The following is a 24,530-nucleotide window of genomic DNA, read 5'->3' on the forward strand; positions in this document are numbered from 1 at the left end:
AGATTCTCTCAGAGCTTTTCCTTTACATTCACACCCCAGCCCTGCCTCATTCCTGGCAACTCATTTGTCCTTCACATCAATCATTTTATCATTCTAAAAGTATTCTTAATAGAATAAACAGTCTTTTGAAATCTTCTTTTCTCCCACTCAGCTTAGTGCCCTTCAGATCTGTCCAGGTAACTGCATTCATCGTGTGTTCATTCCCTTTTACTGCTAGGCAGTGTCTCACAGTATGGACAAATTCCACAATATTCCACAGATTATACCCAACCATTCACTAAGTTCAGCTGATATAATTTGGGTAGCACATTTGGGTTATTTTTGGCTTTTTGCTTTAGAAATAAGTTGCCATAACATTAATTGTGGTGAAGAAGATTTTACTCTAAAATTAAGAATATTAGATTAAATATAATCCTATGTTTATCAAAAACTTTGTTTCAATGCCAAGCCCTCTTGCATCTTCTCATCTGCACAAGTAATCATAGATATCCATGGAGCTTCTATGTAAGACAGAAGCAATATCGTGAATCTTCTTACATTCTCCATCCTTTCGTCTCTCCCTAAAGGCACCTCTCCTCCTCGGGGCCTGAAGGCTCAACCCAGACCTCATGTATGCAAAGCTGCCCTCCACCACAGGTCTAAATCCCCAAGCCCTGGCACTCGCCCTCTTGAACTTTGTTTTTATCATTCTTTGAGGAAGGGGGATAGCTTGTTACACATATTTATTTTATTTATTTTTAACTAAAATTGTGTCACATTAATATGGACAGCGCAGTAGGAGCAAAGCAAACTGGATGGGAAAGTAGCATAGAAGCCCACTAAGCTCAATAATCAACAATTATAACATGCCAGACTCACCTAGCAACAAAGAGCTCGGTAAATCCTTAGACAAGGACTGAGGATAATAACCCCATGGTTAAATATAACAATTTTCACAAATTTTCTTTTACTAACAGTCTTTTCTGATGATTCCATTAACCATTTATTTGTAACACATTCCTTGAGTACTATCAGGAGTGACTCTGAGAGTTTGGAGATGGTAGTTATCAATCCCCAAATTCCCAAATATAAAACCAATAATTTTGAGCCTGCTAAGGGGGCAGGCTTGGGGGGATGGGTGGGAAACTGGAGACAATGGTGGAGAGAAGGTCACACTGGTGGTGGAACTGGTATTGGAACAACTGTTATGAACAGTTTCTAAACCATGGTGTTTAAATAAAGTTTAAATAAATAAAAAAAATAATGACAATAGGAACAAGGAAAAGCTGTTTTTGTTGTATTTTGTTTTTATGGGGTTCTGGTGGTGCTCAGAGAATCCAGTGCATTCCTGGTATTTCTCAGCCAGCTGTGCAGGCTGGGTGGTTTCGTCTTGGGCCTGGGACTACAGAAATTTTAATTCCAGACTCTGAAGTTGTTTCTTTGGAAGCTCTTCCTTCCATTCTCAAGTTGTCCTAGCAAACAGGCAAGTTATAGGAAGGCTGTGGGTGTCCAGATCTATTTACATTGGGTTTTCAGTTATTTGTCAGGAAGTCTTGGCAGTTTGTGGCATATGACCCAGCAAAGTTTAGAGATAGGCTATGCTTCAGTATTAGTTGATCTAGTAGCTGAATACAGTCATTAAAGGCCCTGTCAGTTCTCCAAAGTGTCAGCTTCATTCTGAGACTGCCTTTCTCCACAGATGTAGTAGGAGACACAGTGAATTCCAGGTACTCTAAAACTTCAGAAAGTATTTCCCCTGAAATGCCCAACAAGTTTCTCTTTGCTTCTCATTGTTCCAAATTGTCACAGCCCATCTGTGCACCAGTAATCACTGCCAGAAGGTGAGGTTATGAGGTTATGCTGATTAGTACCAACCTGCACCTTAAGCCCTTCCTCTTGAATCTGGGTGCAATCTGGGCTCTGCAGTGGAGAGAGAGGAGGGGAAGAATGACAAATTAACAACAATTCGGGAAGCTACCAAGAAAAAAGGGAACAGATATTTGGAGGAGACAGCTGAAATAGCTTTTTTTTTTTCATTTTTTCATTTCATCATCCTGTTATTCGTCGATTGCCTCGAGCAGGCCCCAGTAACGTCTCTTTCATCCTAGCCCTGAGATTATATTCAAGGCTATTTAGGAGAATGAGACCCATCATTGTTACTGGTATTTGGCATATTGGGTACGCCACGGGGAGTTTGCCAGACTCTGCCCTGTGGGCAGGCTACATTCGATAGCCTGCAAGTTTGTCCAAAGTAGGAATGAGACAATAAGATGTCATAAAAAAAAGAGTTCTGATAAGATGTCGCACGGCCGCAAATGCGGCCGAGCGGTTCCGGGATCTGGATTTTATAGTCTCTGAGTCTTGGCCGCTGATGGGATTACACGGCGCCAGGGGGCCAGGTGGTGGGTGTGACCCCCGCCTACTGGAATTTGGAGGATCTGGGTGGAAGATGCTCGACTCCAATTCGAGTAGGCTTGGAGGTCTCGGCCCCGGAACCCGCGTGGCTTTGTCCCTCTGCCAGTACCTTCATGTGTGCGGAGAGTGGTCTCAGCATGGTGGTGGCTGGTCCTGGAAGTCTTCGGCTGCCGGAGCCCTGGTCGGGGCGGGGAGGAAAGCTCAACCCGCTCCCCTCCAAGGGGCTCCGGGAAGGAACACCCAGGCGCGGGGGCAGAAGACTTCACTGTTCTCATCCGGTATATTTTATATATATTTTATACTTTCCTCTTAAAGCTATTTTCTCTTAAACTATTTTATGCTGTCTCTTTTTTGTCTTGGAAAAGTCTGGAAGAATTAGAGAGATAGTACATAGGATAAGTACCTTGTATGTACACTGACAAACCCAATTCCATCTCTAGCACTACATAGAGTCCCTGAGAATAGAAGTAGGGGTGATCCCTGAGCACTGCCAAATGAAATCCTAAAACAGGGGGTTGAGATGGGGCTGGTAAATTTTACTAGGAATATCTTGATACTAGTCCCAATTTTGCCATTTCCTAGCTATATGACTTCAGGTACGATACAAAGCCATCTAAAGCTTAATGTATGTTTTTGTAAAATTAAGACAAATAGTATTTGAATAATCCAGGTTGCTGGGAGCTCAGAGAGATGGCAGATAGAAAAGCATTTTGTCACTTCTCAAGGGCTGAGCAAAGGTGAACTCTCCTTATTAGTTACAGCTTTGTTCTTGCCCTACCCTAGAGATTAAGTTGCTCTTTTAGCGAGCAGTTACACCTCCCCTTGGCTCAGAATCTCTAAATTGCTAACTAACAACCTCCCTAAAGGTTTGATCACCTTCCCTTTTCATAAGCAGTCTCTCAGAGTTACCTCGGGTCAAAGTTGGAATAAATCAGAGGTTCACTCCTTGCCCTGGAAAATAATCAAGATGTACACAGGTCATCCTGATTTCTCTGAAGAGGCTTATTAAGAACCTTCTTGATGTCTTCAACTGTGTCTGGTGGGGATACGAACGAAACAGCATGAGTGGGAGTTATTACAGGACTACTGGCCCTGAGCCCTTGGAAATTAGTTGCATAAACATTTACTGTGCTGCCTGCAAGGCATTATTCCAACTCCTGTCCCCCAAAGTGTTTCCTGCGTTTGCTGCGATAAAGAGGAAATTGTTAACGGAAATGATTATAATGAGGTAGGCGGGTAGATAGGTCAGGATCTAGGGCAGGAATGGTTCTCCCAGGAGATTCTCTTTGGCCTCGTGCTGGGACCCAGCACTGAGCGAGAGAAGCTAGGCCCCCAGGCCCAGATTTTGGGGTAAACCAACCTTTGAGACCCACTGAATGAAGAGAGGGTGTTTTAAGCACCCGAGGAGTCCTCTCTTCAGCCAAGATTTGCTCCATCAAAACAGGGAAGTTCAAGGACTAAGTATGGAGCTTCCTTAGTCCAGCACTCCACAACCAGCATGGAAACTTGGAGCCTATACCTCCAAATCCTGTTTGTTTCCCCACCACCCGACAGTATCTTCCTGTTTCTTTGTTCCAAAGTTTCTCATTTTCCACAACACAGAAGTCTCAATAGGGACTATTTGGGAACACATATTATATTATATTATATTTACATATTGCCATCCAATTGTGTTTTGTACACTGTGGTAGGGCTACAAGAATATACATGATTCTATTATATATGTGTGTGTGGAAATACATGAAGGCTCTTCATTTTATTAACATTTTAAATATAGTTAAGAAGACACAACATGTAACTCAACAGATGTAAAAATAAGGAAATGTATTTAGTGCCAAATGAGTGAGTTAGACCAGTGAGGCATTGAAAATAATTTATTGCTAATGATGAAATCCATTTTGGCAATGATTTGCTTTTACATAATAAATTAGAGCCAATTACAAAGATAATAAAGATAGTCTTGTTTATGTCTTAGTGTTTTATCTTTAAATTAGGGAGAGAGGAGTAAAATAATGTTCAACAATGATCCACGGATGGAAGCTTGCCACAAGTGGTGGTGCGGGGGGGAGGGCAGCTAGAATAGAGAAGGGGCCACTATGACAAAGATAGTTGGAAATGGTTACTCTGGAAGACAACTGTGTACTTCAAGGGGTAAAAGCACAAACATGACAACCTTTCAATATCTGTATTTTAAACCACAGTGCATCAAAGGAGAGAGAGAGAGAGAGAGGAAAGAGAAAGTGTCTGCCATAGAGGCAGGTGGTAGGAGGGAAACTGGGGACATTGATGGTGGGAAATGTACACTGATAGGTGATGGAACATTGTATGACTGGAACTTAATCACAAACAACTTTGTAACTGTGTATCTTACAGTGATTCGGTATTTTTTTTAAAAAAATTATGTCCAACCAGCCAGAAATCACAAACTGTGGATAAAAAATTTATTTGACATTAGCTTTTAAACTACTGTTCTCTATCTCTGTTAAGTGTGGGCTGGGGTGATAGCACAGCGGTAGGGCGTTTGCCTTGCGCGCAGCCAACATGGCCGACCTGAGTTCGATTCCTCCGCCCCTCTCGGAGAGCCCGGCAAGCTACCGAGAGTATCTCGCCCGCATGGCAGAGCCTGGCAAGCTCCCCGTGACGTATTCGATATGCCAAACACAGTAACAACAGAGTCTCCAATGGAGATATTACTGGTCCCACTCGAGCAAATTGATGATCAACGGGAGGGCCTTTACCCCTTTATCTTTGTTAGGGAAAAGGCTGAGGCCATTATAAGCAGAATCTCCTATTATCAGTGATGGTTGATGGCTATTGATTTGAGAACGTTCGGTAATGATGAGAGTAGAGCCACAGTCTGAACGAAAGGATTTAAGCAGATGGTAGAGAGATTTGGGGGTGTGGGTGGAAGAATTCATTATAGGCCCCAGAAATGTCAAGTTTCTTTATGAGTTAAAGCAAGAGAAACACTCATTACATAAACAGTTATTACTTTATTTTTATTTTGGTGGAGGGGTGAAGTGTGGGCCAATCCCACTTGTACTCAAGGATTGCTCCTGGCTCTTGTGCTCAGCGATCACTTCCATTGGTGCTGGAAACCAAACCCAGGTGGACCTAGTGTGAAGCAAGAGCCTTAAACTGGACACTTTCTAACAGTGTCCAGTCTCTCTGAACAGTAGCTACTATAGACAGGGCATTTTCTTTGGATCTTTATTCTCTATGGTATCTCACTGGCAAAAACAGAAAAAAATTGGAATCACTTTTATAATTTTCCAGGTAAGGAAACTCATCGCAGGAGCAAAAGATGAAATTGCCAGAGACGAATGAGCTAGAAAATCAATACAGCCAGAAATTCTTTTCTGCTCCTCAGGCCAAGTCGCTCTCGCCTTCTGGAAGATGAGAGGCCAAATGCAAGGTGCCCCGCCAAGCCAGACATGACGAAGCCCAGAAATTTCCTGCCCAGCTAAGCCTCCAGCTGAATGCAAAGTGAGCTCCAGTGAAACCCAGACCACCCAGCTGATTCACACCTGATGAGAAATGATGATTTGTGAGTATCTGTGAAGTGGTGGAGTGTGTGTCCCACTGCTTGAATAGTGAGACTCAGACACTAGGTTTTCCTTATACCAAAGCCATAATAGAAACTTGCCATAATAGAAACTACTTCTTTGTCATTGATATGTAAGAACACTCGAGCGGGCCCAGTAACTTCTCCATTGGAGACTTTGTTGTTACTGTGTCTGGCATATCGAATACTCTCGGTAGCTTGCCGGGCTCTCCGAGAGGGGCGGAGGAATCGAACTCGGGTCGGCCATGTTGGCCGCTTGTAAGGCAAACGCCCTACCGCTGTGCTATCGCTCCAGCCCTAAGTAATATAATCTAATTTCTAGAATCTGTAGGTATAGAATTCTGAATTATATATTTTTTTGGTTTTATGGGGGCGATGCAGAATTGGGGGAACCTTCCATAAGGGCTGGGGGATAACAAGGCTACATACAATGGTGCCAGGGAAACCAGAAGGTACCAGGACTGAATCAAAATATCTGTGTGCTCCAGGGATGCATTTCTTCCCTTTGAGCTGCCTCCCCAGACCTTCCTTTGAAGTCTTAATAAAATTATATTTCTAGTTGGGTGACTCCAAGGCATATTTGTGTAATAGAAAGTGTCCAGTTTAAGTCGAGTACAAGGTTGTTCTTGAGAAAGTAGTGGACAGAAGAGTTAGTGATTAGAGCAAGAGCTGAGTTCAAATCCTCACTTAGTCTCTTTAGAGCTTTGTGACTCGGAGCAAGACATAAAACCTCCCTGCGTCCATAACTAAAGGTAATAATGGCAAAGTGTTCCTTCAAATGTGGTGGTAAGATGAAATGAGAGAATGCACTCAAACACTTAGATTATGGAGTAGGGGCCAGAGCAGGTAGAGTGCTTGACTTGCTTGTTGGCCAACCAGGGTTTGACATCCCTGACATCCCATAAGCTCCCTAGAGCACCACCAGGAATGATTCCTGCGTGCAGAGCCAGGAGAAAGGAAAAAAAAAACATAAAAAAAAACACACAAAATATTTAGATCATGGACTAGCTCACTTTGGGAAACAAATTATGAGAATCAAGTGGACTGAGGAAGACCCGAGGCAGACATCTGGGCCAAAGCTGAAGAGAGGCAGAGTTAGACTCCGGTCCTAATATCTGCATCTGATATCATTCTAAATCTTTCAGAGTCTTGGAAACTTTTGTGGCTGAACTGCTGGTTTGTATTTTTTTTTTTTGCCTCTCCATGTGAGAATAAAAGAAGTTTTATTTTTTTTACAGTGATTACTGGCACAAGGAGTTCTTTCTCATAATAACCCCTTGAGAAATCTTCATAATGTATTAAACTATACATTACACCATGTATTCATAATGTATTACATAATGTATTCAACTCTACAGTATTCATATCCTTTGTCATTTGATCGCTACTGTACAAACAATTAGGAGCCAGGAGTTCTAGTCTTTCATTCAATAAATATTTATGCAGCATTTGTTTTGCAATAGGCTCTTGGCCAAGCCCTGGAAGAGTCTAAATGGTGCAGAAATGGTCTCTGCTCTCAGAAATTATAATTCAGTGGGAACAGAAACAAAATAACCTTTGTTGATGGTTGATCAATATCTTGTTGGGTGAAATATGGGGTACTCTGGGTACTTATAGAAGTTGTTCCTGACACAAATTGTGGATCAAATTAGCCAAATAAAGCTTATTTCATTCTTAGACCAAAAGGCAATGCAGGGATAAAGGTGCCTTTTTTGTACAAAGTCAACCCCAATTTGATCCTTGGGTTTTGGAGGGTGTTTTGTTTATTTTAGGTTTGGGGGTCATACCCAGTGGTGGTAAGGACTCCCAGTTTGATCCTTGACATTGCTAGGAATAGCCCCTGAAGACAGAGCCAGGAATAAGCTCTGAGCACCAGGTGTTCCCCATCCCCCCACCCCATCCCCCGCCCAATTTTTTTTTCATTCTTTACATAAAGTGAACTATATGAGTTTCTGAGATATAATTTGGAGTTAGCCGATGCCATATCTATTTTTTTTGTATTTTTTTTTTACTTTTTTGAGAGGTCCTAAGGTGGGGGGTGGGGGGTGGCACAGGGCTTACTTCTGGCTCTATGCCAGGGATCACTCCTGGAAGAATTCAAAGGACCCTACGGGATGCCTGGGATGGAACCTGGGTTGGCCCTATGTAAGACAAGAACCCAGCCTACAGTACTATCTCTCAGGCTCCAAAGTCCCTAGGACTTTAAATGTTGAGAATGATCCCATAGATAGACATCATAACCAGAGTCAAACACTATCTCTATCCTATCTTTCTGGACCCAGTGGATTTTTTTAAATTAAATTTTTAAGAGTTTTTCACAATAATTTATTACATTCAATATTCCAACATCAATCCTGACACCATTTCACCACCATTATTTTTAATTTTCCCACTACCACTGAAAACCTGCCCCCAAACACATACTAAAAAATTTTTTTCGTATTGCTTTTATGAATTTTTTCATTTTTCATTTCATCATCCTGTTATTCGTCGATTGCCTCGAGCAGGCCCCAGTAACGTCTCTTTCATCCTAGCCCTGAGATCTGCTAAAAATGATCCAAAAAGCTTTCCTTAGAAGAAAGCATGTGAAGAGTGTTGTATTGTACCCTGGAGCCATAAAGCCCTTGTATAAGAGATTACTAACATGTTATTACAGGTTGCCCCTTGTGTGCTAATATATATATATATATATATGATCAAAATATGTTACCTTCTACATTACACCCTATCAAATGTATCACGCTACTCTTGGTACATCTGTGAGGCAGAGTGTGAGATGTCACTGGCCTCAAATGTGGCCATATGCTCCAGAAATTCTAAAATTTTAAATAGGGTAATATAGCTAGAGTTAAAGTTTTTACTGCATGGTGACTTTGGGGTACTGAGGCCTCTCTGTGGTGTGTTGCTCTCTTTCTCTTCTGAGATTCATTTCTGAGTCTCTGGATCATGACTGTTAATGACCTTATATAGCATCAGAGGCAATCCAAGGGTTTGACTGCCAGGTTACCAGAAGCACAGGGAGGTAAGGCAGAAATTGCCCATTCCCAACTTCGTGAGAGCCTAGAGATTTTGGTCACAAAACCCACATACCTGAGTTTTCCAGCAGATTTATTTTCATGGGTGAGGCTCATTCTGAGCCTGTGGAAATTGACTGTGAGTGTGGTGGCAATTGAGTTCTGGAAGGTTTTGGCTATTGGGGTTCTGTGAGTGCAGGCGGAGGAACTCACCCACCTCGCTCTGGGGTTCCACAATGAGACAGCCTGTTGCGGGGTCTGGAGGCTCTCTTTCTCTTCAGAGATTTATTTGTGAGTCTCTCACAACAGTGGATATTATGTCTGAAGTTTTGTCACAAATCAACTTGAGCTGGCTTAGAATGAGTTTGTGATGAGGAGTTGAAAGAATGCAGCCTAAAAAGGAGGGAATCTATGGCATAGTTCTAAACATCTCAGAATCTTGTAAACTTTTGTGGACTGCTAATTTTTTTTTTAACCTTTCTATTTCAGAAATAAAGGATTTTATTACAGCGGTAGCTGATACAAGGAGTCTTTGGAGTCCAGAGTGAAAGTCCAAATGAGTGGGGTACTTGCCTTGTACACAGCTGACCTGGCTTTAAACCCCAGTATTCTATACTGTCCCCTGAGCACAGAGCTAGGAGTAAGCCCTGAGCATAGCCAAGTATGGTATTCAAACAAAACAAACAAACAAAAGACAAAGGAGACCTTTCCACATAATGATCCCTTGATATTTACATAATGCATTCAACTATATAGTATTCACATCTTTTGTCATTTGATCACTACTGTGCAAATAATTAGGAGCTTGGAGTTCTAGTCTTTCAATAAATATTTATGCAGCATTTGTTTTGCACTGGGCTCTTGGCCAACCCCTGGGAGAGATGATGGTTCAGGAATGGTCTCTGTTCTCAGAAATTATAATTCAGTGAGAATAGAAACAAAGTAACCTTTGTTCAGAGTGATCAATATCTTATTGCATGAAGTGCTTATAGGGGTTATTCCTGACTCAGATTGTGGGGTCAAATAAACCAAATAAAGCATATTTAATTCTTAGACCAAGAGGTAGTACAGGGATGAAGGTGCTTACGTTACACACAGTCAAGATCCTTGGCAATGCCTTGAATGATCCCTACAGAGCCAATAGTAAGGTATAAGCACTGTTGAGTATGCCCCCTTTCCACCCAATTTTTCATTCTTTAAATAAAGTGAACTATATGGATTTCTGAGAGATGAGTCAGAATTATCCAGTCATGTCTTTTTTTTTTTTTGCTGGTTTTTGTCTTTTAGCTTTTTGTTTTGTTTTGGTTTGGTTCTACATCTGGTTATGTACAGGACTCACTCTTGGTTCTGTGTTCAGGGATCACTCCTGACGGGGCTTAGGGAATTATATGGGATTTCCGGGATCAAGCCCAGGCCAGCCATGTGCAAAGCAAGTGCCTTAGCCACTGTACATAGCTCTATCCCTGGCTCTTTTTCTGGCTTTCGGGGAGGGGGGGGATGAGGAGTGGGTGGTGGCAGAGTAGAGTTGTACCACACCCAGCTATGCTCAAGTCTTACTCCTGATTTTGTGTTCAGGGATCACTCCTGCCAGGACTTGGGGGACAATATATGGTGCCTGGGATAGAACCTGAACTGCCATGTGCAAGGCAAAATCTCACCTGCTATGCTATCTCTCTGGCCCCAATGGATGAAATATCTGAAGTTTTGCCACAAGTTCAGGTGAGCTTGGTCCGAGACTGTGCTGTGGTGAGGAGAATGGGTTGAACATCAGAATTTCATTTGTAGCAGTCAAGGTTAAGCAGGTAGTTGATTGGGATAACTGCACAGTAATATAAGAAAACTGGCCTCTAAGAGATATAGGAAATAGAGGAAAACTGAGCTACTGTTAAGAGATAACTAAATGGGAATATAGGAAAATTGACCTAGAGAAGGCCTGTTAGGTAGCCCACAGGGAAGAAAGAAGGTGAGATTAGGGGATAGCTCATATTTCAGGTCAGAAGTGTATAAAATTTAAAAGAGGGAAAAAAAAGTAACACCAAGTACCAAACCATCTGGAGTCTGAACTTGAAGCTAAGGCCCCACGCCTGCATCTATATATTTCAAGTTAACGGCTATCTCTCTATTAGTATGTGGGTTTGAATAAGACATTCCCTTGCTGGGACTGGCTGCTCCATCTGAAAACCCAGTGACTTAGATCAGACTATTGAAGGGCTTCAGAACAGAAGTGAAAGTGGACAGAGCCCAGAATCCCTGAGACCTGTTTCATTCCTGTTCCAGCTCAGTAACCTTGTTATTTGAACTGCAAGTTGGCCGAAGCAGGAACGATCTTGGGAGCTGATACTGAGGAGGGGAAGTTACTAGCGTCCAGTTCTGGAAAGGGAATGAACCTTTCTTGACTGGTGACTTGCTTCTCTTATTATTTACAGACCATTTGCCCGTAAAAGCAGGCTATGTTTTCACTTTATTTCCATCCTTCTCTTTACTCCTGCCATTGTTTTTGTTCTCCTGCTTCTGTTATACAGGAAACTCAGGGAAGAAAGGAAAGAAAAGAAGCCTAGAGGGAGAGAACCCGAAGCAAAGATAAATGATTGCAAATGGTAGCCTTTCTGGTGTCCGTGTGGGAATAATTTTTTTTTTGTTTTTATTTTTAAAATTTTTATTAGTAAGACACCATGAGGTACAGTTGTAGATTTACAAATTTTTGTGCTTGGGTTTTGATTATACAATGATCAAATATCCATCCCTCCACCAGTGCCCATTTTCCAGCACCATGGATCCCAGTATCCCTCCCACCCCCATTCTCCCCATCCCACCCTGCCTCTGTGGCAGGGCATTCCCTTTTGTTTTCTCTCTACTTTTGGGTGTTGTGGTCTGCAAAAGAGGCATTGAGTGGCAATCATGTTCGGTCCATAGTCTACTTTCAACATGCATCTCCCCTCCTGAGAGGATCCTCCAAACACCCTTTATTTGGTGCTCCCTTCTCTATCTGAGCTTCCCTTTCCCCTAGAATGCCCAGCTGACCTCTAGCCATGGAGTAATCCTCCTGGTACTGATCTCGGCTATTCTTGGGTATTAATCTCCTATTTTGTTATTTTATGTCCCCCAGATGAAAACTGTGGAGGACATATACTGTTTTTTCTGCCCAGCACCCTTCCTTTCCTCTTAGATCAGCAACCTTTCTGTGAAAACCCAGATCCCTGGGCTGGGGTGATAACACAATGGGTAGGGCATTTGTGTTCCATGTGGCAGATCCTGGTTTGATCCCAGCATCCTATATGGTTCCTTGAGCACTCCCAGGAATAATTGCTGAGTGTAGTAAGCCTTGGGCATTGCCAGGTATGACCCCAGATAAAACACAACAAAAATTCCAGATCCCTTCGACTACAATGATAGTAAAATGTTTCCTTGCACCTGTAGCCAACCCTACTTTGATCCTGGGCACTGCATATGGTCCCCTGAGCACCTCAGAGTAATCCCTGAGAGCAGAGCCAGGAGTAAGGCCCCAAGCACTGCCAGATACATGCCCCCCAATAAAAACAATAATAACAAAACACCCCAGATCCCTCACTCCTCTCAGGTAGTCCAAATTGCAAATCATGGTATCTCACCGTGGCACAAAGGAAGGTAAGTCACTCAGTCAGGGCCAAAGGGAGCTTTTGCTATTGGGATCAAGGGAGTAGCTCAGTCCTCAGGAAGTAAAACCAGGAACTCTTGGTTGCTATGGGCCTGTGAATGCAGGGAGCCAGGCTGTAGTTGCTGGGAGAGAGAGAGAAGAGAGAGAGAGAGAGAGAGAGAGAGAGAGAGAGAGAGCGGGGGAGGGGTGGGACAGAGTGGGAGAAGGAAGGAAAATACAGGTTACCTCCTGGCATCAATGTACCTGTTGTTAGCTGTCTGGGAAACCCAACTACACCTTTTCCTCATTACATGAAGCATTTAGACATTTAGGGGTTTCTCTTCCAAGTAATTAAAAAAATATTGTACCATCCAGAAATAGTTTTCTTTTAGAGGAAACTACATACTGTGTTTAGAAATAAGCAAGGGTGTTCCTGAGCCTTGACTGCTCATAGGTTCGACCTGCTTCTCTGGAACAGCTTTCTTCTAGTGGGTTTAGTCTCTCTCTCTCTCTCTCTCTCTCTCTCTTTCTCTCACCCCTTTCTTTTCAGCGCCCTTCTCCTCCTCCTCTACCTCCTCTTCCCTCCTCCTCCTCCTCCTCCTCCTCCTCCTCTTCCTCCTCCTCCTCCTCCCCCACATCCCCCACCTCCTCCTCTTCCCCCTTCTCCTCTTCTCTTTATTTTTCTCTCTCTTTTTCTTTTGGGTCACACTCTGCAGTACTCAGGGCTTACTCCTGGCTCTGCACTCAGGGATCAAACCTGGCAGTGCTTTGGGGACCATATGGTGTGCTGGAAATTGAACCTAGGTCGGCTATGTGCCCTACCCGCTATACTATCTTGCTCACCTTCCTTCCTTCCTTCCTTCCTTCCTTCCTTCCTTCCTTCCTTCCTTCCTTCCTTCCTTCCTCCCTCCCTTCCTTTTCTTTTTCTTTCTTCTTTCTTTCCTCCCTCTCTCCCACCATGCTTCTCTCCTTACTTCCCTCTCTGTCTTCTCTTCCCAGGAGTAAGCCCCCAAGCACTGCCAGATACGTCCCCCCCAATAAAAACAATAATAACAAAACACCCCAGATCCCTCACTCACACAGATCACAAAGACCAACATCTTGTCCCCAAAGGAAACTGCTCTGAAGCTTCTCCCTGTAGTTGTTCCTTTGAGATGGTTCACTCTCACCCTTCCTCCTAGTACCAGAGTCATTGAGAACAGGACCCAGACCAAGGAATTCTTTTCCCTGATCTATTGGTGATGTTAATGATACAAAGCAAGGACATTTTCTTTTTTGAGGGGATGGAGCTCACACCTAGAAATGCTCAAGGCTTAGGGGCTTTCTCCTGACTCTGTACATGGGGATACCGCTATATGGGACTTAAGAGATGTGTGGTTCTGGGGATTTGAACCAAGTGCGCAAGGCAAGTGTCCTACCCACTCTACTATCTACCCAATCCCAAAGAAGGACTGTATCTTTTGGGGGGTAGTTGTGGGGGCAAGGGGACTACACCCAGCTCTATTCAGGGCTTACTCCTGGCACTGCACTCAGGGATCACTCCTAGTAGTGTTCAGGGAAGTATATGGTACCAGGGATCAAATTCAGGTGGGCCTTGTGCAAGGCAAGTACCCTACCGGTGGTACTATCTAAGTCCTACAAAATTGTTTTTTTTAAATTTATATCAATATTTTAAAATTTTTTATTAAAGATATATGATTTACAAAGTTATTGATAGTTGAGTTTTAGGCATATAATATTTTAACGCCAATGCCATCACCACTGTCAGCTGCCCTCCACCGGTGTTCCCATATCCGCTCCCCACCCTAATCCCCCACTTCATACCTGTCTGTCACCTTGACAGGAACATTCCAAAGTTCCAGTGGTTTTAGCTTATATATCATGCTGCAGAACTGTTCTTGGGAGTGGAAGGTAGTTTTAGTCCGTGGAAAGTGGCATAAACCCCAGATATCCAGGTAAAAGACAAGTGGACAGCCAAGGGTGGTCCTCTCCCTAAACCAACCCAGTCCCACCCCAAGTGATAGTTTTAAGTTATTCTTTCAACACTCCTTTGAGGGAGGCAGGGAGGCTTGATTCTATCTATCTGGCGCTCAGGGTGTTGGAGAGGAGTGACTGGCTCAGAGTTCCATTGCATGTGAAAGCCAGATCACCAGGGACCCCTGCAAGAGGCCAATGAGCTGCCCACTCTCATGGGTTCTTTGTCCACTCACCCAGAATATGGTGCTCGTTCACTCAGAGAGTACCACGAAATACCACCAGGCCTCTGCTAGGAGCAGCAGTTTCGGGTCCAGGAACCAGAGCTGATGAGACACGGCTTCCAAAGATGATTGATGCTGTTATTCTATCACTGCCAGCCCACAAGGCACCTTCACATAAACCAGGGAGAAACCAAAGTACCCTTTACTCAAAGTACCCATCTGCTGGATGACTGCTGAATAATTGTCATAGAACTAGATAAACCTGGAGATAGTTCAGTGGTCACTGTATGGATGTTCGCCTTGCATGCAGTTGACCAGGGTACAATTCCTGGCACCCCATATGGTCCCCCAAATCCCACAGGAGTGATCCTTGAGTCCAGAGCCAGCAGTACACCCTGGATGCTGCAGGATGTGGCCCAACCCCACCCCATACCCTCCCCCCCCAAAAGTAAAAACCAAACTAGATAAACCTGTGATACCAAAACTACAACTGGCACCCCTGCGGTGTGTGCATTGTGCAAACTGCAGGCCTGTGCGTGGCCCCTGAGTCTCCAGTGGAAATGACATCGATGTGGAGATCTGAAAGGGAAAAGCAAGTTAGCGGGGACCCAAGCAGCGGGCTGAAGGCATGTCAGAGAACTGGATCTGCTGCCACACAAAACACCCATTGTTTATGTAGGCAGCACCCAGCCCGGCTGCTCTTTCATCAGGTTGGGTACCACAAACTTCTCCCTTCTCTGTAGGATGGTTTCCAGGGAGCCCAGAGCTCTCTGTTTCTGCAGGTCACTCAATCTTCCTGACCTATCTGACTACCACGGAAGAGGCAAATTTGTGTTTCTGAGCCATGACTCGCAATGGTGCTTAATTCAAAGGGAGAAGAACCCCAAGAAAAGACCTGTCCACTCTACCTGGACCCACCTGGATGGTACCATAGGCAAAGAGCAGGGAATCGTGGGGCCTTTGCCAGACGGACTGTTTACATTTCACTCATCTCTGACAGCTGTTTTGTTGTGGTGGTATTTGTTGTTTTGGGGACCACACCAAACAGTGCTCAGGGATGATTCCTGGTTCTGTGCTCAGGGATCACTCCTGACAGGCCTCGGGGGACTATATATGTGGTGCCTGGGAATCAACCCTGAGTCAGCCAAGTGCTCTACCCAATGTACTATTTGGCCCTATTTTTCTTTTTATCTAAGGGCTTTTTGTTTGTTAGTTTGTTTGTTGGGTTTTTTGGTTTGGTTTGCGGGGCAGCACATGGCAGTGTGCAGCGGTCACTCCTGGCAGTGCTCGGGGGATCGCGTGGGATGCCGGGAATCAAATCCCAGTTGGCCACGTACACAGCTAGTATCCCATCTGCTGTAGTATCTCTCGGTCCTCTTGTTTTTTGTTTGTTTGTTTGTTTGTTTGTTTTAAAGCTTAATGGGAAAAATGTTTAGAAGGAAGTATGGAGGACACCTGCAGTTCTTTTTTTTTTTTTTTTTTTGGTTTTTATACCAGTTGGAGCGATAGCACAGCGGGTAGGGCGTCTGCCTTGCACGCAGCCAACATGGCCGACCCGAGTTCGATTCCTCCGCCCCTCTCGGAGAGCCCGGCAAGCTACCGAGAGTATCTCGCCCGCACGGCAGAGCCTGGCAAGCTCCCCGTGACATATTTGATATGCCAGACACAGTAACAACAAAGTCTCCAATGGAGACGTTACTGGGCCCGCTCGAGCAAATCGATGATCAACGGGAGGGCCTTTACTTTTTACTTACTTTTATACCAGTTTACTTAGTTCTTATTTAATCAATTTCCACCTGGATTCCATTACCAAACCCAATTATTCACAAAATAACATACACGTCAAACCGAAATGCTGGGATGCTGGCACAGGTAATGGTAATCATTACCATGCCAAGGCATGTGTAATCATCAGCAATTACCTTTCCCTCATAGTACTGAAGGTCACCAGAAACTAATCACTCGCTACCACCATTATTTCTTTCTCAACTGTATTTTTGCTACCGCTGATCAACCGTATCCAAGCAAAACTGCTATTTTTTTAAGAGGGTTTGTTCTGACCCTAGGGATTACTATTAGGGGGTGGAGTCATCCACTTTGAATTTGACTATGTTTCCTAAGTCTTCAGAATAATATGAAGACCATCCCACATTCTTTATACACTTAAGGGTTCTTGCCACTGTGTATTTTCATATGCCTACCAAGGCCTGAGTTCTGGGAGAAGGCCTTCCCAAATTCCTTAAAAACATAAGGTTTCTCTCCAGTATGAGTATTCATAGGGTTTTTAAGGCCTGAGAATTAAGCGAAGGCCCTTCCACATACCTCACATTTATAAAGTTTCTCCCCAGTGTGAATTCTCCTATGTATAGTAAGCATTGCGGATGTGTGAAATGTCTTCCCATACTCCTGACATACCAAAGGCTTCTCTCCTGAACAAGTTCTCCTATGTACAGTGAGTGCTGAGGAGGCACTAAAGGCCATCCCACACTCCTGGCAAGCATAAGGCTTCTTTCCAGTATGAGTTGTTATATGCCCAGTCAGAGTTGACTGTTTAGTGGAGGCCTTTCCACAAACCTTACATTTATGAGGTTTCTCTCGAGTGTGAATTCTCCTATGTACAGTAAGATGTGAGGATGTAATAAAGGCCTTCCCACACTACTGACATACACAAGGCTTCTCTCCAGTATGAGTATTCATATGGCTCTTGAGGCCTGAAAATTGAGTTAAGGCCTTTCCACATGCCTTACATTTATAAGGTTTCTCTCCAGTGTGAAGTGCTAAAGGCCTTCCCACTCTCCTGACGTACAAAAGCCTTCTCTCCCGAATGAGTTCTTCTATGTTCAGTGAGCACTGAGTATGTACAAAAGGCCTTCCCACATGCCGGACACACATAATCCTTCTCTCCAGTATGAATTATTGTGTGATACAAAAGGTCTGAGGGATAATCAAAGGTCTTCCCACAGTCCCGACATGATTACAGTTTCTCTCCAGGATGACTCTTCCTGTGACGAGAAAGGTTTGAGTAGCAAGTGAAGGCCTTCCCACCATCCTGACGTGAGTAAGTTTTCATTCCTGTATGAATTTTCTTGTGGACACTAAGCTGTGAGGACCGAATAAAGGCCTGTCCACATTCCTCAAATGCATGAACTGTAGTATGAACTCTCTTGTGTACAATATATTTTGAGGGGAAGGTGAAAGCCTTCACACAGTCCATACACATAAACGATTTCTCTCCAGTTTGGATCTTTAGACTGTCACAATGGGATGACACCTGACTCAAAGTTTGTTCTCCCTGGTGACAATCCTGGGGATTCTGTCCACTGTGGGTTTCTAAGGGAACATCCCAGTGCCAAGGACACAGGAACACTCCTGCACATTTTTTAGTGTTGGACAAGGTCTGTCCATGGTGACTTTGCTTGTGGACCTGTCGGCATCAGGGACTCATTATAAATTATAAACAGTGCTCCTCTCCCACAGTCCTGGGGCTGTGCCCTTGGGGGCAATTGTGTCAAAAAACTGAGGACAACAGACACTGAGGAGCTTTTCCCAGGAGAGGCCTTCTTCAGAGTGAGGTCACTCTCTCTCTTCTGATCACCCTTAGAAGATATCCCACTTATCTTCGCATCCCCATGGGGTTGAGGGCCGGATTGCTCACTTGAGACACTGCCACAGAGCGCAGGATCAGAGACTTCCCACCAGGCATGTCTGCTTCCTTGTATTCGGTGTCTCAATTCCCAAATCAAATTGCTGGACGGAAAACCCCTGAAGCTGCAATTTATCTTCTGCACGCAGGCCTCTACTCCCCAGCCTCAGGGCTCCTCCTTCCAACCACGAGATCACAGCAGGTTTCACTCCAAAAAGCCCCCAAGAGCCAGTATCCAGGGATCGCCTAGTCAGGGAGAGATGAAGAGTAGAGGATTTTTTGTAATTGAACGTGAGTATCAATTCCTAATCTCTCAGAAGGGAAACTGGGGGGAGGGGGTTATTCCCCGGGGCGACCGCGGAGGCTCAGGGCGCCCAGAACGACTGACCACTCGCCGCCTGCAGGGACTCCCGTTGGCCCTGGGCGCCCCCTTTCCGCCCCTCCCCCACTCCTCTCGCTCAGACAATGCCAGCTGATGGAGATCCACCTGCTGTTCTTATTTATTTATTTATTTATTATTGAATCACCATGAGATACACAGTTACAAAGTTGTTCATGATTGTGTTTTAGTCATACAATGTTTCAACACCAGTCCCTTCACCAGTGTACATTTCCCATCACCAATGTCCCCAGTTTCCCTCCCATACTCACCCCCCCAAGCCTGTCTCTATGGCAGGTACTTCTCTCTCTTTCCCTCCCCATATCTCTCTCTCTTTCTCTCTCTCTCTCTCTCTCTCTCTCTCTCTCTCTCTCTCTCTCTCTCTCTCTCTCTCTTCTTTTATGCCCTGTAGTGTGCAATACTGTTCCCGAAAGGGCATCATGCATATTAATTTACCTCCTTTCAGTCCTCAGTTTTTGTGCAGAGTGGTCATTTCCAAGGACAGAGAGGGAGCACTGTGACAGTGATAGTGGGCAATGACCTGCTATTCTTTAAATCCTTAAACAGGGCTGTCAAGAAACTCCAGCAGGTAAGGTGCTTGCTTTGCTGACTTGGGGTGATTCTTGAGCACAGAGTCATAACTAAGCCCTGAGTTCTGCTGGGTGTAGCACCCCACCTCCACACACAACAACAATAAAAATCCTAAAATATACTCCCTAGAGGGAAAAATAAATCCACCAATACACTTTGCTGAACCACCATTCTTCTCTAGGTGAAAATAGACAGCAAATGCAGACTAACTCAGGAGTAGAGATGGCTTGTTTTTTTTTTTTTGTAGTTTTTGTTTTGCTTTTTGGGTCACACCCAGCGATGCCTAGGGGTTACTTCTGGCTCTGCACTCAGGAGTTACTCCTGGCAGTGCTCAGGGGACCATAGGGGATGCTGGGAATCGAACCTGAGCGGGTCAGCCACATGCAAGGTAAGCGCCCTACCTGTTCTGCTATCTCTCCAGCCCCAAGATGGCTTGTTTTTAAAAGAAAAAATGGGAAGAAGCTCCATCATTGCTTTGGCAACATGGGTGGTGGTGGGAGCTGCGGTGGGGGTGGGTGTTGGTGTGTTAAATGAACGTATGTATGTATCGGAATCTCAGATCTTTAGAAAGAGCTGACAGATGGGGCTTTCTTCCTCCTCAGATGGTCTGTACCTTGCTGCAAAGTTCTATAAGAAGAACAGTCACATGCATGATCAGCATGTCTTTTTCTTTTTTTTTAATTTAATGAATCACCATGAGATAGTTACAAGCTTTCATGTTTGGGTTATAATCACACAATGATCAAATATCCATCTCTTCAGCAGTGCACATTTTTTGCTACTAATATCCCCGGTGTACCCCCTCTTTCCCACCCTCCCACTGTTTCCATGGCAGACAATATTCCCCATACTCTCTATGTTTGGGCATTATGGTTTGCAATACAGATATTGAGAGGTTATCATGTTTTGGTCATTATCTACTTTCAGCACACATCTCCCATCCCGACCGATTCCTCCAGCCATCATTTTCAGCTTGTCTTGATCTTGAAATGGGTTCCATTTCAGAGATGTTCTTGGTCCCTGTACTCAATGAATACTTCTGAGATTAGCTTAGGTTCAATTGGGTTACACTATATGTTGTTTGTTTTGGCAGGGAGGGGGCATACCCTGTGGTGCTCAGGACTTACTTCTGGCTTTCCACTCAGGGATCACTCAGGAAGTGCTCTGGGGACCACATGGGATGTTGGAGATTGAACCTGGTTGACTGCATGCAAGGCAAGTACCCTCCCCACTGTACAATAGCTTTGACATATCCGTATGTTTTATTTAAACTTTTCCTGGGTTCTCTCCTTCGTACACTCCCTCTTTCTTTGTGCCACTCTGCAGACATTTCCAAAATTATTTTAGGGAAGTTGTTAAAATTTTAGACTGCTCAAATGGAAGAACTTTCACATGGCTGACCTAGATCTGTGGGTTACAGCCAACGAGCACAGGTCCAAGGAGTACCGAGAGAGAAAGGTCAGCCAGGAAGTCAGAAGCACAGCTTAGGTGTCGCCGCCAACGTTGCTTTTCTCCCCCCCCCCCCCACATGATCTCTCTTGTCAGCTGATTAACTGGGAAGAGTTTTGACATGGTTTGCATGAGTTTACTATTTTACCTCTTCAGCTGCAAAAATCTCCTTTCCTGTTTTTCCCATGTTTCTCCTTTCATGCTCTGAGATTTGGACTCATAGCCAGGAGCCACAACAGGTGTTGAGCCTGCATCTTGGCCCGAGGACTATGGAGGGGTGGAGTATGGTGAGAGTCAGGCCACCGAGACATCAGAGACATCTGCCAGATCAGTTTCAAGGCCTCTGGTAACCTCCCCGGCCAACTAAAGAACTTGCCAGAGACGCCTTCCTCCTGGAAGCATCTAATGAGTGGCATTAGGAAAGTCTAAGGTCTCCTCTGAGCTCCTCTGGGGGAAGGAGTCCTTCTTTGTACACTTTCCCTTAGGCCCCAAAGGGTGATTCTTTTCAGGACTGAGCGGGATGCAGTGTTAGCTCCAACGGTGTCTATTCCAACACACCGACTATTGACAGTCGCAATAAAACTCATTCCTGACACCTCCTGGAACCCAGGCATTCCACTCAGCAGGGCATAGCTGTGGTCATGTTGAAGTACCCCAATTGATATTTGGCATAAATCTGCATAATCAAAGGCTGGGGGTGTGGCTCAAAGCACTTGTCTTGCAGGTGTGAGGCCCTGGGTTCAACCCTACCACTGTAAAAGTAAGTAAATAAATATGCATCATAAGCTTCCCTTGGACCTGCCATGAAATCTACTTTCTGAATCAACTCAAGTGTGGACATGTCCAGGTTGCCTGGCCCGAGCAGCGCATGGCTCCAATCTCCCACACTGTGGGGAGGAGTCTGTGACTCACAGACTGGAGCCGCAGCCCCTTTAAGAAGGCCCACCATCTCTCTCCGTGGTGACCATGGTCTTCCTTTTCTACGGCTTAACTAGAGCCCGACTCTGCAGTCCTGTGTGAGGTTTCCCTGGTGAGCAGTTATGTATCTCTCAGCGGATCCACTCAGAGCCACATTGCAGTCAGGCTGTGGCCCCAGCTTCCTTCCTGCCCCTTTCACAGGGAGGTGTCAGGCCTGCACTGCACCTGATGGCTCTCCCACCTCCCCTCCTCTTGCTCCCTTTGTCCCTCACAGGTATTCTAATAAACTCCTACTTTAGACATCCATCTTCGCATCTGCTTCCAAAAGGATCCAAGCAAGCACTTTTTTATTGCTGTTTTGAGACCACAGTAAGTAAGTAGTAAGCAGGGAGGGATTGTGACCCTCTGCTCTGTAATGGAAGAGAGGGCTGTTCCTAGCTGTATGTGGGGACCAAGTTTGCCAGGGATCAGATGTGGGCCTTCGGTATGTAAAGCATCTATCTTTCTGGTCCCCAAATAGGCACGTCTGAGCTTATCAACCCAGCTCACAGCATTTCTCATAAGAACTTTAGGCAACCCCTGGGAAGGAACTTCGCCTGAGCACAGGGAGGGGAAGAGGCAATGAGGGAGGGGAAGAGGCAACGTGGATGTACTAATGGGATCTTCAAAATCAGAGAAGTGAGTCAAAGCTCATCATTAGGTTCATCATGCAGATTTGTTTCCTGTCCTCTCTGCAGCCCGACCCCCAACCTTTCCCCAAGTTTATACTTCTTAATCTATGGAAATAGGGCCAATAAGAAGTCAGCAAGGGAGATCAACACCAGGAGGATTACTCCATAGCTTAGAGGCCAGCCGGGTATTCTAGGGGAAAGGACAGTTCAGATAGAAAAGGGAACACCAAATGGAGGGTGTTTGGAGGATCCTCCCAGGAGGGGAGATGCAGGTTGAAAGTAGACTGGACTGAACATGTTCGCCACTCAATGCCTCTTTTGCTGATCACAACACCCAAAAGGAGAGAGAGAACAAAAGGGAATGCCCTGCCACAGTGGCGGGGGGGATGGGGGATGGGGGGGATGGGGGAGAGGGATATTATCCTGGTGGTGGAAAATGGGCACTGGTGGAGGGATGGGTATTTGATCGTGGTATGACCGAGATCCAAGCACAAAAATTTAAATCTACAACTGTACCTCATGGTGTTTCACTAATAATAATAATAAAAAAAAGAAGTCAGCAAGGTATAGAAGAGCTGCTTTACTCGCCACTGTGTGTCCAGAGCCAGAGAGGTGGCGCAGATACTAAAGCACACACCTTGCATGCAGTGACTCTGGTCTGATCTTCAATACCACGTGATTTGAGCACTGTCAGGAGGGCCCCAATTCCCACCAGGGTGGCTTGGGTAATCTTTGGCACTGCAGGGCTGAGCAGCACCAGGTCTTCATACCCTTTCATTGAACCACTGGCTGGGTTAGGTGAGAATTGCAGGGAGGGGTCTCCAGGTCTCCTGGACACACACCCTCGCCACCAACAATAATCCTGTGAATCACGGTCACTGTCCTCTCATTGTTCACCGATTTGCTCGAGCGGGCCCAGTAACGTCTCCATTTTGAGACTTGTTATTGTGTTTGGCATATTGAATACGTCACGGGTACCTTGCCAGGCTTTGCCGTGTGGGCAAGATACTCTTGGTAGCTTGCCAGGCTCTCCGAGAGGAGCGGAGGAATAGAACCCAGCTCGGCCGGGCTGGCTGCGCGCAAGGCAAACGCCCTACCTCTGGAGCTAAAGGCCTAAATATCACCTACTGGAAGCCCATGTACCAACACCAACAGTCGAGCACGGGGGTGGGAGGAAGGTTTCCTTTGCTCATCGGGGTAGGTTCAGTATACTGGGAGCCCTGGAGGGGGGATCAATGTGCCTGGCACTCTCAGCAAGATAGCATGTGAGTATCACTCTGGGGGCCAGAGCAATAGTACAGCCAGTAGGGTGCTTGCCTTGCACGTAACTCACCAGGCTCAATCCCCAGCACTTCATGTGGGCCCCAGACCCCACTAGAAGCAACCCCTAAGCACAGAGCCAAAAGCAAGTCTTGAGCACAGGCCCATGTGGCCCAAATTTCTCCCCCTCGAAAAAGAGAAGTGGGGGCTGGACCTATAATTCAGCACATAGGCTGTTTGCCTTGCTTGCAGCCAACCTGGGTTCAATCCCCAGCATCCCATATGGTGTACTGAACACTGCCAGGAGTAATTTCTGAGTACAGAGAACCAGGAGTAACCCCTAAATATCACTGGGTGTGGCCCAAAAACAAAGAGAAAGAGAAAGAGAGTGAGTGAGAGAGAGAGAGAGAGAGAGAGAGAGAAATCATTTTGTGCCCCCCAGAAATTAGGCTCTATGCATGTCTCATAGAGCTAGGAACGTTCATTGACAGGTAGAGCCAAGAATGTGCAAAAATGATATACAAATTTGAATCTCAGACATCCAGAGTTAAAAGGAACTATCAAGTCATCTGTTCTGCTGACTTTCAAATTAGGTTTGCAGAATTCTCAATGTCCTCATGAGAATAGGTCTACCAGTGAAATGAAAATGGATGGTTGTTCAATAAAGGGAGAGGTTAATTTGGTGTGACAGAGAAGGGATTGTGCAGATGAGTTAATCAGGCTAGGTCAGACGGCTGTTGAGTGGAGGAGCTGGGTGCGTATCATGACTTCCCAGCATCCTCTACGTCTTCATGTGGGGCTTTAGCTGTTACTTATGTAATGTGGTGACTGAGCA

Source organism: Sorex fumeus, unplaced genomic scaffold, assembly GCF_029834395.1.
Source record: "Sorex fumeus unplaced genomic scaffold, SorFum_2.1 ptg000030l, whole genome shotgun sequence".
In the NCBI taxonomy this organism is placed as follows: domain Eukaryota; kingdom Metazoa; phylum Chordata; class Mammalia; order Eulipotyphla; family Soricidae; genus Sorex; species Sorex fumeus.